Raw genomic sequence first — 14,288 nt, forward strand, 5'->3', positions numbered from 1 at the left:
TTTATCCCTTCATCCATCAGTGACGTTTAGGTTACTTCCATATCTTGGCTATTGTGAATTTGCTGCAATGAACATTAGAGGGCAGATATCTCTTTGAGACCCTGATTTCAATTCCTGTGGGTGTCTACCAGAAGTGGGATTGCTGGATCATAAGCTAGTTTTCACTTTTGGAGGAAATTCCATACTGTTTTCCATAATGGCTGTACTAGTTTACATTCCGACGAGGTTTCCTTTTCTCCACATCCTCACCAACATTTGTCATCTTTAGTTTTTTTGATAATCGCCATCATAACAGGTGTGAAATGATAGCTCATTGTGGTTTTGATTTGCATTCCCTGATTTGTGATGCTGAACAACTTTTCATACACCTTCTGGCCACCTGTATGTCTTCACTGGAAAAATTTTACTCTGGTCCCTTGCCCATTTTTAAATTGATTTGTCTTTTTGTTTTTGAGCCAAACAAAAAAAGAGAACAAAATTTCCAGGCATTATGGGTGCTTCCCAGTTGATGCAGATGGCTTTGTATTTACAGTGGTACAAAAAGATCGTGTTTCGTGCTTTTTCTTCAGCTTGTCATAAGACCAGCAGTAGCTGTGGCACGGCAGATAATCGGGATGTTCTGGGTTTGGAGGTTTACAAAATAAATGAGTGGTAAGGAATTTTTTATTTTTCCAAGGAAATTATTGTGATCATAGTCCATGGAATCCAGGATTGATAGGTGTAGGAGGAAATTAAGGTGAGAATCGTTGATCTGGCATTACTACTGATCTTGAGGGACAGGTATCTACTGTATGAATGTTTGAATAAAAATATTAGAGATCAGGCATCTGTGATGGGTGAATATGTTTTCTGAGTTGTTTACTTTTGAACATAACCATTTGGATTATGTGAACATCTGGGATATGGGAGTAAGTTGCTAACAGGGGGTGGTTGATAACGTCACTATTGATTTAACCTCTATGAACACAAAGTGGTCAATGGATTAAGCAAATGAGTAGACAGAAAACACAGAAATGGTAAGATTTGGGATTTAGTAAAGGACTGGGGGCCGACTGTCCTGAGAGGGAGTGCCAGGACTTGTGCGGTTGAGAGTGACAAGGAAAAGAAGAGAATAGACTAACACTCAAACAAGGAGGGCGTGTTAACAGGATGGAGGGGGAAATGATCTGGAGGAGCCTTGAGTTTTGACCTTGAGCTTTCTGTTCTTGATGCAAGTCTGCCTGATGACATCCCAGGACACAGGTCAGATATATCCCGAGTGCGTAGAGGGAGGGTGGAAGTACAAAACAGCCAGGATAATTGTCCTAAAAAGGCAGGCCTCTTTTATCATTTGACCCAGTTTCATGGTTTGTTTTTATAGGGTAAGAGGAAAAGAAGGATGATAAGTCACGTCTTCACAGAAGAAGCAGCGTAACTGTGGGAACCAGTCCAAACCAAAGCCTGGTTTAAGCATTTCCATTCTTTTGAGGTTGTCCAGTGACATATTCAAGAGGCCAGTTACTAGAATCCCATCCCATCCTGGCAATTTCTGGTCTCTGAGAGGACAACTTGGACCAGCCCCACCAGATCTGCTGGCCCGAGAGACCGCAAGGACTCCAGGCCTGCAGCAGTGCATGACAACACGTAAGTCCTTTCAATCTTGCCAAAACGTTGTAAAAACTTGCACCTAGTCACACAGGTGAATCCCTGCCAGGTGTGCTCGCAGGTGGTCTGCATTCCAGGTCCCATTCCCACTCCTGCTGGTCTTCAGATTTGGCAGAGATGATTCCAGGAACTGATCTGTGCATTCCACAGCTCCACTGTGGAGGTATCAGGAAGGAGGAAAGGGCAGTGAAGAGCACAGGAGCGAGACTGGTGATAGCACTGATGGCGGACACACTTGCTAGCAAGGCAGAGAAAGTGAGGGTCTAAGAAGGCCGTCCTGACAGCAGATTAAATGGAGCAGGCACCTCAGTGAGGTCTCTTGGCAGCGTCCCTAATGTTTCCTTGCTTTGAGCTCTTGAAACTTTAAAATATATTGATACTTTTCTTTTATTAAACTCTGCTTCGAGACATAGAAAATATAGACAACAGTTTCTTTCTGAGGTGAGAGGTTGAGTTTCAGGTGAGGAGAGAAAGATCTTCCTTTTTCATGCTGTTCTCTCATTTTCCTTTACTATGTATATTATTTATTTGTACTTTAAAGTCAGCAGCGAGTTATCAATGTCACGGGATGATTCAGTTTTTCCCCTCACAGTCACAGTAAAACCTACTAAAAATGGATTATTCTTTTTGTATAATATTCCAATAGATTCCAAAATATTATTTCAAACGCACTTTTGTGTCTATGTTCTCAAATTAGATATTTACTTCTTGGTCTCCATTTTTCTGTTCTCTGTTGCATGCTAATTCAGAGTTGCATCTAAGGAAATACCAGATTTCCCTTAGTTTTTTAGATCCATATGTGTTGGAAATTTGATTCATGGAGATGAACATGGCAGTTGGGGGATCGTGCGATTATCAAAAGAGATCTTTTCAGCATCAATAATGCGGAAAGAACCCACTGCTTGTTGGGATTTAATTGTCTATTTGAGGGATCAAGCTTTCACTGTTGGCTCTTCTCTTTCTCTTTGGAGAGAAAGTACAGCCTTCCCAGTCTTTCCGTTACCAAATCACTTTCCTGGGTGGCTGTGCCATGTCAGGAAGGGCTTGGGATGCTGGGAACCAGGATTCATTTTCAGCTTCTGGTTGTCCTGAGAAGGCTTCCCTGGCAGAGTGCAGCCTGTGTGTCTGGGTGACACTTGCAGCCATCAGAAATGAGGGGATAACTCACAAATGCCAAGCGATTCATCTGGTCCTTGTCTTACAGGGTGTTCCCAAGGGATGAGGTTCAAAATGCCACTTGGTAACCATTTGAAAGCTCCTAGTCATGGGGTGGGTTCTCGGTGCGAGCTCAGAGCAGTGTCTGTTCACCACCAGATGGGAAGCATTTCAGTATTTTAATTGGTAAGGCTGTGTTCATGCACGTCCATGGACCATCGGTTCAGTGGCATTCCCTGCTGTAGCCCCCCACACCTCTGTCGTGCGTCATCTTTGAAAGCTCCAAACAGTGTTCACACTCCAGCAGGTGGTGGTAATGTAACCACAGCACAGGACTGGGGACAAAAACACAAAAACCCAGGGGCAACACAGTTTATGGGCTCAGGCCCAATTGCCCCATTTGGACGAGTTGGTAACACCAACACTTAGTGTGTAAACTGGAGGATTGTCCAAGACCATGGACCTCAGAATGACACGGGCTCAGAAGTCACCTTGGACAGCAAGGGACAGTGTGAGGTCACTCACTGACCAGGATTATGGTCCCTTATACTGGCCAAGTAGAGCTCACCCGGGATCCATCGAGGGAGGAGGCTTGGGGCCTTCTGGGGAATTTCTGCCCTAAAGGGAATTGCATAAGGAAGGCAGGGGTGCTGAAAATCCTAGTTCACAGGGAGCAGTCATGTTTATGGAACGAGACCCAGCAGTAGCCTTAAAAGCTGCGTCACAAATCTTTCCGCCTGGATACAAAACAAGCAGGAGAAGGAATTCAGAGTCCTGGACAAGGATCCCAGCAGGATTCAAATCCACGTCAGGGGTGAACAGGGAGCTCCTAGAGGGGCCTCAGGAGCGAGGTCCTGCCTGCCTTTAGTCCATTTGCAAATGAGCTTCCTTGGGCCTTGTCCTCTCAACGTGAAAGTTTTGATCTTTTTACATTGTTTTCATCACTTAGAGCTGATGCAATTCCAGAGATTCAACTAGAAAACTACAAGTTCCTAAAATTTAGTCAAAAGAAATCTCAAAAAGAGGAGCAGAAAAAGTTCCCTGTTCCTCAAGAATGGAGAAAGGCAGCCCCTGCCTGTGGCACGACGTTGTCCTGGGTAGTGCTATTTTAAAGACACCCACATTTCAGTGGTTGTTGCTCTGCCTGTGAAAGTACCTTCAACCTTAAAATCCCAAGAGAAAGGGTGGGGGCCATGTCTGCTCCTGGAGGAGCTGAATGATACTGAAATGAACTGATCTTCGGAATTATGGGGACTTGGGATTGTCCCCACTAAGCAGGGAAGGGGCTGGCCCTTCTCCCTTCGCCCACAGACAATAAGCTGATGAACCCAGAAGAGTTCGTGATTCAAGGAGAAATGTGAGATTCAGTGTCTCACTTACATGCCTACAGAAAGCGACAGAACCACACCACAACTCCCAGCTCTAAAGGGAACAGGACTTTAATATAATATTCAAATAGGGCATTTATTATTTACAACAAATAACTACTGTCCCTCCCCAGTGGGTGAATAGGTGCTGGGGTAGAGACATCAGGGAGCTGGGGTGGGGTCGTCCCCTCTCTCTTGGGTTTCAGGGGACCTCAGAGATCAGCTTACAATGCTCCCCTTCCCGTCAGGTGGGAGGAGCTGGCCCAGTGCATCGAAAGCCTCCCAGCTGTGTCCCCGCTGCTGAGGATGGGGCTGTGATCGGCCACTGGTACAGGGCTCGGTGTTGGGGCCTGGGGACTGAGTAGAAGAGTCGGGTTACCCTGGGGGGCCTCCCTCAGAATCATGGCCCCCACCCTGTCCCCACTGCACTGAGTGCTCCAGACTCTGTGCTCAGTGCTGTCAGCCACCAGTACCCCATTTGTCCCTGCCACGCAAGAGATCATTTGGTATCACCTATTTCACAGAGGAGGAAACGGAGTCTCAGGAAGCTGAAGAGAGTCACCCCAGTCACAGGACTGCTCAGTAGTGGAGCTGGGATCCCAGTGCCAGCTGTCCAACTCCCCAAGGGCACGTTTAGCCCGAAGCTTTACTGAACCCCTGGGAGTCAGTCACCACGGCCCAGACACTCACTCACCCCTGACCTTAATGATGGCGGGTTCTTCTTATCCTTGAGTATTCTTCTGGCCAACTAGGTCTGGGGGGTCCAACTGGCAGGACAGGCTGTAGCTCCAGGACAGAAAGGCACCTGTGAGCCTACCAGGAGACACACCTCAGGTGTCCCCCCACTGCCTGCCCAGCAGCTGGAGTCTAGGAGTCCCAGAGGTCGCCATGCAATAAGACCTGGGGCTGAGTGGGGGGCCACGGAGACAGGCTCTCTGGACTGGCCAACAGGGAGCGTCCACCCCTGCCCTCACCCAACTCCTGCCCGGCCTCACCTATCATTCTCGTTGAGCAGCTCCATGTCCTAGAACCAGGCCCCAAATCGCTCCTCGGGCTCTAGGTTGTAATTCTTTGCGGCCACCTGGAGCAGAAGGATCGCCCTCATGACTGGGTATTCCTGGGACCAGAGGGAAGGAGAGGATGCAGATAGGGCCTGGGTGGGGGATGCTTCATGGACCTTGTGGGTGGTGAGGAGTGGGGCAGGGGACCATCCTGGGAACCCTCCTTCCCTCCAGTTCCATCCAGGCTCTACCTGTTCTCAGAATGGGAATAATCAGCCCCTCCTCCAGGATGTTTTCCTTGATGTCATCTTCCCCTCAACCCACCCGCCAATTGGTTGGGTCTCCCACTTCTCTGTTATCAAACTCTTCCACTAAATGTAAGATACAGGGGGTGGAGCCAGGGACTGTTCTGCCCAGAGGGTCTCTGATTTCCTCCTCCTTCCCCTCCCCTGCAGGCAGTGCGGCAGCTGTTCACTTCAGTCCTCTTCTCAGGTTGATCTCATTCCCCTGGAAGGCAGAGAGCCAGAGTCCATCAGACAGGGCCCTCTAGCCTGACTAGACCCCTAGGCCCACCCCTTCTCATGTTGCACTACTGCCAGGTCCCCAGAGGGGGCCGGGCATGCACAGAAAACAGGACTTGGACCTAGGCTGGGATCTGGGCTCCAGAGAAGCAGGACATGGGGGAGAGGCTGAGGGACCTGGCAGCACAACCCTCTCTGATGACAGACTTGGAGGCTGAGGCCTCAGGCAGAGGGGACTGCTCAGCCACTTATGTGCTGCCTGACTTGGAGGGGTCTGACATCTCTCTCCCTCCATGGGCAGCGTGGGAGGGAGAGGCTGCGTCCAGCTCAGATAAAACCTCAAGCAGCTGTGCCGTCAGGCAGATCTGAGCTTCCCCAGCCTGAGGAACCAGAATGGGTGTCTCAGGTGGAGCCTCTGTTCACTCATCCCTAAGATGGGCCTGATGCCCCAGCTCCCAGGGGTGGCTGAGAGGCTCTTATGACAGGAGATGTGCCAAGCGCTGAGAGCTCAGAGCTCAGTTCGGGGGCTCCCCATCCCAAGGCTCAGGATCCTGGTCCTCCCTGCCTGGTCCTCAGGTGCACCCATCTCGAGATTATCACCCATCAGCAGGTGCAGCATCAGCAGGTGACCAAGGAAAGTGCCAAGATAGGGGACGACACTTTGTGATATCGGGGTGTGGGTGGGATGAGTCCTTGCTCTCAAGTCAGCCCCCTGCAGAGCCTCCCCTGAAAAGTCCTCACCCTCAGCCTCCTGGCCCACCCCAGGGTTCCCACGGGGAGCAGCCAAGACCCTTAGCAGCCTCCCCTCAACTCCTCCTCCTTTCACAGCCCAAGAAAACCACACTCCTCCTCCTCACCTCCCAGGGCCGGCTTCTGGCAAATCACAGGGTGTGCAGTCCCTGGCCCTCCCCACAACAAACCCATCCTGCACCAGCTCTTCCAGGCCCTCACCCCGGTCACTTCTACTGGGGGATTCAGGCACTGTGGCAGCAAGAGGAAGGGGCCTCCTCTCTTGATTTGAGGGCCTCCAGCTGGGAGGGCAGAACCCCTCCCCCACAGGCACACTCACCTGCTGCTGCTGCTGCTTCTCCTGCACTCTCTGGGGGCTGATCTGTGGGGGGGCAAACGTGGAGGGCCTCTGCTGCCAGGGTCGAGGTGAGTGTCAGTAAGACCATAGTCCCCTCACTCCATTTCTCTCCAGCACCGCTGGCCTCTGACCGTGGACATCTGACTCCAGGCATCTGGTACCAATAGCACTCCATCCTCCAAGGTGTTGTGATCCTAGAACAAGCCAAGCTCCAACTCTCACTCTGGGTGTGAGCTTGGGCTTTGGGCCAGGCCTCCCCGAGGCTGTTTCCTCATCTGGAAGGTGTGAGAATTCCAGCTACCTCACAGGTTCTCCTGAGGACTCAGTGTCACATGACACTGTTCTCGCCCTCACTCTTCCAGGTGGATCAGGCAGAAAGCTCCCACAGTCCTTTCTTCCCTCTTACCTCATCACCCCCTTGTGTGGCCTGAAACTGAGGCTCAACTTGGGGAGGACTGGCCCCCAAGTTCACTCTCAGCTTTCAGGGTTCAGTTTGGACTGAGAGCCTGAGTTTCTTTCTGTCTGTTGGCCTGGGCAATCTCGTGCTTCTCTCCTCTCTAGGCGTCCACATTGGGCAGCCCAAAAACACTGGTATTTGATTCCTCAGTTACAGGGATTCGACAGAGTGAGAGAGAGAGAGAGAGAGATGGGACATGAAAGAGGGAGTAAGAGGAAGTGAGAGACTTTTTTAGTTAAAATTTAGACAAGACATCCCATCACTTTGGCTGTTATTATGTTAAGAAGCCAGTTACTAACTACTTAGTGGTTCCACTGGGATGGCTATACCATGGGTGGCGCTTACTAGGTACCACTGTGGAGATTGCCCACCTCGTATGCGAAGATGAGGCACTTGGGTCACATTCTCCATTAAACAGGAAACAATTGAATGGTTTTATGCCACAGGATGGCAGTATCTAAATTTCCATTAGTTTCAACCCCCTCATGATGCTGACCTGAAAATGAGGCCAAGTTGGAAGCGACTGTTCCAATATCACATTGCTAGAACCCAGGCCTGTTTTGAGTGGTGTTCTGTGCTACCTGTCACCCCTTCTTGTTATTCTTCCATCTCTAAGTTTGTGCCTTACGTACATGTGACACCAGCCCACAGGGGTAATAGATATTATGTCATATACACCGGGTGACATCCCTAGGAAGTAGATTCTAGCCTGATCCCCATGGTGCAGGTTTAGAGACTGAGGAGGACCTGAGAGGTACAGGGACTTTCTCAGGATGAAGAACTGGTAAGAAAAAGGAGGTCTGCATTCGTCTCTGTCTCCTCAAAGCTAAGACCCGACTTAGGTTTCCAGGGAGCTGTGGCTAGGGCTGTGTAGGCTCCTTGTGTACAGTTCAAGAGATGACATGGGGGAGGAGGGTTAGCAGCCAGGGCACAGGCGGCAGCTCTGGACAAGTCTGATTGAGGGAAGGGGCCCAGGTAAAGGAATCTTGAAAAATGACCTCACTTCCTTGGTCATAAACCTCAACAGATCTTAGAACTCTGGTAACCAGGCACCCACAGCCCCCAATTCAGCTCACTTGACTGGAGACAGTCAACAGGCAAAAATATTTTGTTGTTGTATCCCAAATTTTGGAGGATCTAGGCTCAAAAAAAACCAGAAAGAGAAACTTTTTGGTCGTTGCCGACGTTGGCTCAGCCCTCATCCCCGACGCCTCTGGACATCTGGCAGGAGGCAGTGAAGGGTAACACGGGGCAGCCCAGGAAAGGCTAGTGCAGGCCAGGACACAACTGTGATCCCACCTGATCAGCCCCACACCCCTTACACTTCATCGTGTGTGTGTGTGTCTGTGTGTGTTTGTGCAGAGGGGAGAAGGCAGGGTATGAGGGGTAGGCCATTCTTGGGCAGGAGCTGGTTGTTAGGTGTCGGAAGCATGGTGGGCCTGTCATGTTCATAGCCCAGGTCATGGCTGGCAGCATGAGAAGGTGAGCTCCTCTACTCTTATGTTACTGAGCCATAGAGGTTTCATCTCTTTTCCTGCCTGACCACAGTTCTTTGCAGGGATGTCCCTCTGTGCCTGAACTGAGGAGCAGACTTTCTCTTGGGGGTTGACCCCAGTGGCAGTGTGCAGGCAGCCCCTGATTCCTTCTGGCCCAGCTCCAGAGCAGTCTTTGCAGAACTCCAATCAGAAGGTCATCGAGGAGCTGCCCAATGGTTTCAATTTCACCAACTCACTAGGCAAGGGGAAGGTGCCTGAGGCCACAAACACCATCCAGTGCTGCTCTGAGATAAGAGCAGGAGCAGAGGGTCTCCACACTCAGGACCTTGAGATAACCAGGTTGGAGCAGAACTAGGGCATGACCAGACTGGGGCTGTCCCTTTTTCAAGCTAAAGGGGATGTACACGCAGGTAACCTTGCCTGGTTCGGAGCTGAGCTGCCATGACCCTCTTACCCTTGCCCGGTTTGAGCTTCTGGAGGCCACTGAGACAGAGGCAGAGGGTAAGGGGGACTGCAGGCTGCATATTCCTGGAAGGGAAGTGGGATCTTTCCTGTGTTTAGAGGGACACATGGACAGTCAGCTATGTGGGTGAATCTTTCTCTTTATCCCACTGTAGCGCCAGCTGCAGAGCTCCAGCCAGTGGCAGAAGCAGAGCAGTGGGCAGTGGTGGAGGTAGAGCTGGCTACAGCTCCGTTGACATCACCCCTTCTAGCGTTGGAGCCAGCGTCCCCTCCATCAGCAGTGTTGGAGCTGGAGCAAGGGCCAACATCGGCTCCAGCAGGAGTGGGAGCTGCTGAGCTGGAGTCACCTGGACCATCATTTCTAGTGGGAAGTCTGTCTCCACCTGTGGCTGTTAAGGAGCGTGAGAAGAAGCCCAACCTCACGGCCTTCTCTCCTAAGCAGGTGGTAGAGCGGTTGACCGTGATGGATGCGGTGAGCAGCTGGGCTCTCAGGGCAGGGTGGAACAGGCCTTCCCTCCGCCATCGTTGTCCCAGACCTGATCCAGACTCCCATGATCTGGGCCCAAATCCCAGCTCCACCCCTTACCAACCGTATGACCTGGGCAACTTCTGGAACCCCCAAGCCTTTGCTGTCCACCTGCAGATCGTAGAGGTGGACACTAACAGGACCTGCTGCACAGAGTGGCTGTGCCGGCTCCATGAGGTAGAAGAGATGGAAAGCTGGACAGGGCCTGGCCCATCAGCGGTGGAGGGGAACTCACTGTGTGCAGCCAGGTCTACGGTGGCCCTGCCGTCTCCTCAGGAGGCTCAACAGCCTCAGGACTTGACACCTGATGTGTGCTTCACTACAAGGGAGACAGACAAGGCCAGTGGTTGTAGCTGCCACGGGGGAATGTGCATCAGAATGGGGAGTGGGATCAGAGCGGAGATCAAGGTGGTGGAAGATGCCTCCTTGACATGAGCAGAGTTGAGCCACCATCTGGAGCTTGGAGTTAGCCAGGACGGGCTGGGTGCAAATGCCCCTCTCCCTTCCCTGCCGGGATTGGGTCCTGGGTCATCCTGTGCTGGGCACCCTCGGTGGACAGAGAAGAAAACCCAGGGACTCTCACAAGGCTCAGGACACATCCTGAGCTTCCTGAGCTCCAGCTCTAAACTGTGACACCTGTGTCGGACTTTAGGGGCTGTGGACACAGAGGTGACCTGTGGCAGGGCTGGATGACATTCCCCCTGTTCCCCAGGAGCTCTTCTGGAAGGTGGTGCCCTCTCAGTGCCTGGGATCCACCTGGCACAAGAAGAACAAGCCTGGCAGTGAGCACTAGACACCCACCATCCAGGCCACCATCGACCAGTTCAGAAGGGTGGCCAGCCTCGTCATCACCACCTGCCTCAGGGACGCGAGCATGACAGCCCAGGACAGGGCGAGGGTGGTAGAGCACTGGGTCCAGGTGGCCCAGGCGTGCCGTGGGAGGCCCAGTGGAGCCCCTCTCTGGAGACTTGGGAACTGCCTCTCCACCTTTATCAGCTCCCAGGATTGCAGTGTGTGGTCTAAGCTCCTGCAAGTCCCTAGGCGCTTCCTGCCAGGGGCCCACTGACCTTGACTCCAGGTCCTAGTGGGAGGATGCTCACTTCCTACCTGTCTAATTCCCTGGGTTGAGCTAAACTCCTCCTCCTTGTGAGTGTTACTCTCTGAGTCCTAAATGTCCTTCTGGGGCTCCCTGAGCATCTGTCTCATCCAGGAGGGGAGATTTAAATAGAAGGGGACTGAAGCTAGAGCAAGCGGGGCTCCAGTGCCCAACCTCACACCTCATTCTTTTCCCTTCCCCAGGAGTGCGAGATCTGGAAGAACTTCTCCTCGCCCTGCACTGTCATCTCTGCTCTGCAGAAAACTTCCACAAGCCACCTGAAGAACACATCGGGGGAAGTTTCCCCGTGGGTAAGCCTCTCTCCATAGGAGGACCAGGATGGATGGGGGATCTCCTGTATGACTGCCATTGGCGCCTCAGTCAGCTGGGAACTCCTGGGAGGCAGCAAATGCTGGGGACAGGGCCTGGGCGTCGGCAGTTGGTCTCTAAGTCTCCTGGTGTCCTTAGTGAACCAGTTCTGCTTCAGGACTCAGTTTCCCTAAATGTCAGGTACTGGGTTGAGCCACATTGGAGATTTTCAAGTGTTTATAGCAACAGAACTCTATGGTCAGTTGAAACTCATAGTGGTCAAAACAGAGCTGCTCTGTAGAGCTGGGGAGTGGAGACCCCAGTGACCAACAGGAGAGTCCCCTCCCAGTCCCATGAGACCTTAGCGCTCAGAGGAGCCCAGTGAGAACACTCCTCCAGGCAGGTTGAATCTCTTGGGTTGTCAAAGAAAAGGGATTTGCACTCAGACCCCTCACATTATCCCTAAATTTATCCTTCCCTCTTTCCCCTCCCCTCGGGTAAAGCTCTGAAAAACTTAAGGAGCTCTATAGCCAAGACGAGTCCTTGAGCAGAGAACTGATGACCAAGACAGAGTGGAGGCTGTGGGTCTGGAAAGAGAGGAGGGGAGTGTGGGGCAGGGGACTGAGTGGGCTGTGGTTTTGATAGTTTCTCACTTGAGCATTCTCTGAAACATTCCCATCTATCTTGTCCAGGTTAACAAGCAGAGGGATCTGTTCAGCCCATGGGCAGCAGGGTGCCATTTTTGGGCAGGAGGCCCTGGTCATGGGACACAGTGGTGTTGGCTGGGCTGTTCCAGGAGGAGTTGCCGAGCTGGTGCCATCAGCAGGTCTCTGGCTTCCGTGCTCGTCTATCCTGCTGGATGTAGCTTCTTCCAGGCTGTTGCGGTGGGTTTAGCCCTCAGCCTAAACCTGTCCTCAGGAAGCCAGGCCCCTGCTGCTCCTTCTGTGTTCACCAAGTCTGCGAAGACGTGACTATCATCCTTCTTATCATCTTTCTTTTCCTCTTACCCTAGATAAACCAATCATGAAAGTGGGTCAAATGATAAAGGAAGCCTGCCTTTTTAGGACAATTATCCTGGCTGTTTTGTACTTCCACCCTCCCTCGATCCCCTGGGGATAGATCTGACCTGTGTCCCAGGATGTCATCAGGCAGATTTGCATCAAGAACAGAAAGCTCAAGGTCAAAACTCAAAGCTACTCCAGATAATTTCTCCCCCTCCATCCTGTTAACACCCCCTCCTTGTTTGAGTGTGATTCTATTCTCTTCTTGTCCTTGTCACTCTCAACCGCACAAGTCCTGGCACTCCCACTCAGGACAGTCAGTCCCCAGTCCTTTACTAAATCCCAATTTTTACCATTTCTGTGTTTTCTGTCTACTCATTTGCTTAATCCATTGACCACTTGGTGTCCATAGAGGTTAAATCAATAGTGATATTATCAACCACCCCCTGCTAACGACTTACTCCCATATCCCAGATGTTCACATAATCCAAGTGGTTGTGTTCAAAAGTAAATAATTCAGAAAACATATTCACCCACCACAAATTCCTGATCTCTAATATTTTTATTCAAACACTCATGCAGTAAATACCTGTCCCTCAAGATCAGAAGTAATGCCAGATCACCATTCCTGACCTTAATTTTCTCCTCCACCTATCTAATCCTGGATTCCATGGACAATGATCACAATAACTTCCTTGGAAAAATAAAAAATCCTTACCACTCATTTATTTTGTAAACCTCCAAACCCAGAAGATCCCGATTATCTGCCATGCTGCAGCTACTGCGGGTCTTATAACAAGCCGAAGAAAAAACACGAAACATGATCTTTTGGTACCACTGTAAACACAAAACCATCTGCATCAACTGGGAAGCATCCATAATGCCTGGAAATTTTGTTCTCCTTTTTTTGTGTTGGCTCAATAACAAAAAGACAAATCAATTTATAAAATGGGCAAGGGACCACAATAGACTTTTTCCAATGAAGATATACAAGTGGCCAATAGGTCTATGAAAAGGTGTTTGGCATCGCTAATCATCAGGGAATACGAATCAAAACCACAATGAGCTATCACTTCACACCTGTTAAGATGGCGATTATCAGAAAAACTAAAAATGACGAATATTGGTGAAGATGTAAATAAAAGGAACCCTTATGGGAATGTAAACTAGTACAGCCATTATGAAAAACAGTATGGAGGTTCCTCCAAAAAAGAAAACTAGCATATGATCCAGCAATCCCACTTCTGGTATATACACACAGGAATTGAAATCAGGGTCTCAAAAAGATACCTGTACTCTAATGTTCCTTGCAGCTAATTCACAATAGCAAAGATATGGAAGTAACCTAAACGTCACTGATGATGAATGGATAAAGAAATGGAATATTCTTCAACCTTGAAAAAAGAAGGAATTCCTGCCATTTTTGACAACATGAGGGACCTAGAAGATATTATGCTAAGTGAAATAAGGCAGACAGAGAAAGACAAATACTTATATGTGGAATCTAAAATTGTGAAATTCATACAAGCAGAGGTTAGAATGGTGGTTGGCAGGGGCTGGGGAGATGGAGAAATGGGGAGCTGATTGTCAAAGGATACAAAGTTTCAGTTATCAAGAGAAATAAGTTCTGGAGATGTAGGATACGGCGTAGTGCCTTCAGCTAACAAAACTCTATTGCATACGTCACATTTGCTACTAGAGTAGATACTAAGAGTTCTTACCACAGAATGATAGTAATAAAGGAGGTGAGAGAAAACTTTGGAAGGTGATGGAAATGTTTGTGGCCTTGATGGTGGTGACAGTCTCAAGGGTGTATACTTATGTCCAAATTCATCAAGCTGTATATAGAAAAGTATGACACCATCGTTGAGTCTTCTGCACCTTGAAATATGCCATGTCCTCATCACAAGACAAAAACATTTGTAACTATGTATGGGGACGGATGTTAACTGGACTCATTGTGGTGATCATTTCAATATATACTCAAACATTGAATCATTACGTTGTACCCCTGAAACTGATATAATATTGTATGTCAACTTTACCTCAATAAAAAAAAACACAACAAACAAAACCATTTGAATATTGTAAATGAGTTCAGTGAATCCCTGAAAGTGCCCCATTCCCATATGAGAGTTACAGGAAGCAGAGAGGATGAAGTAAATG

Source organism: Diceros bicornis, chromosome 19 (assembly GCF_020826845.1).
Source record: "Diceros bicornis minor isolate mBicDic1 chromosome 19, mDicBic1.mat.cur, whole genome shotgun sequence".
NCBI classification, from domain to species: domain Eukaryota; kingdom Metazoa; phylum Chordata; class Mammalia; order Perissodactyla; family Rhinocerotidae; genus Diceros; species Diceros bicornis.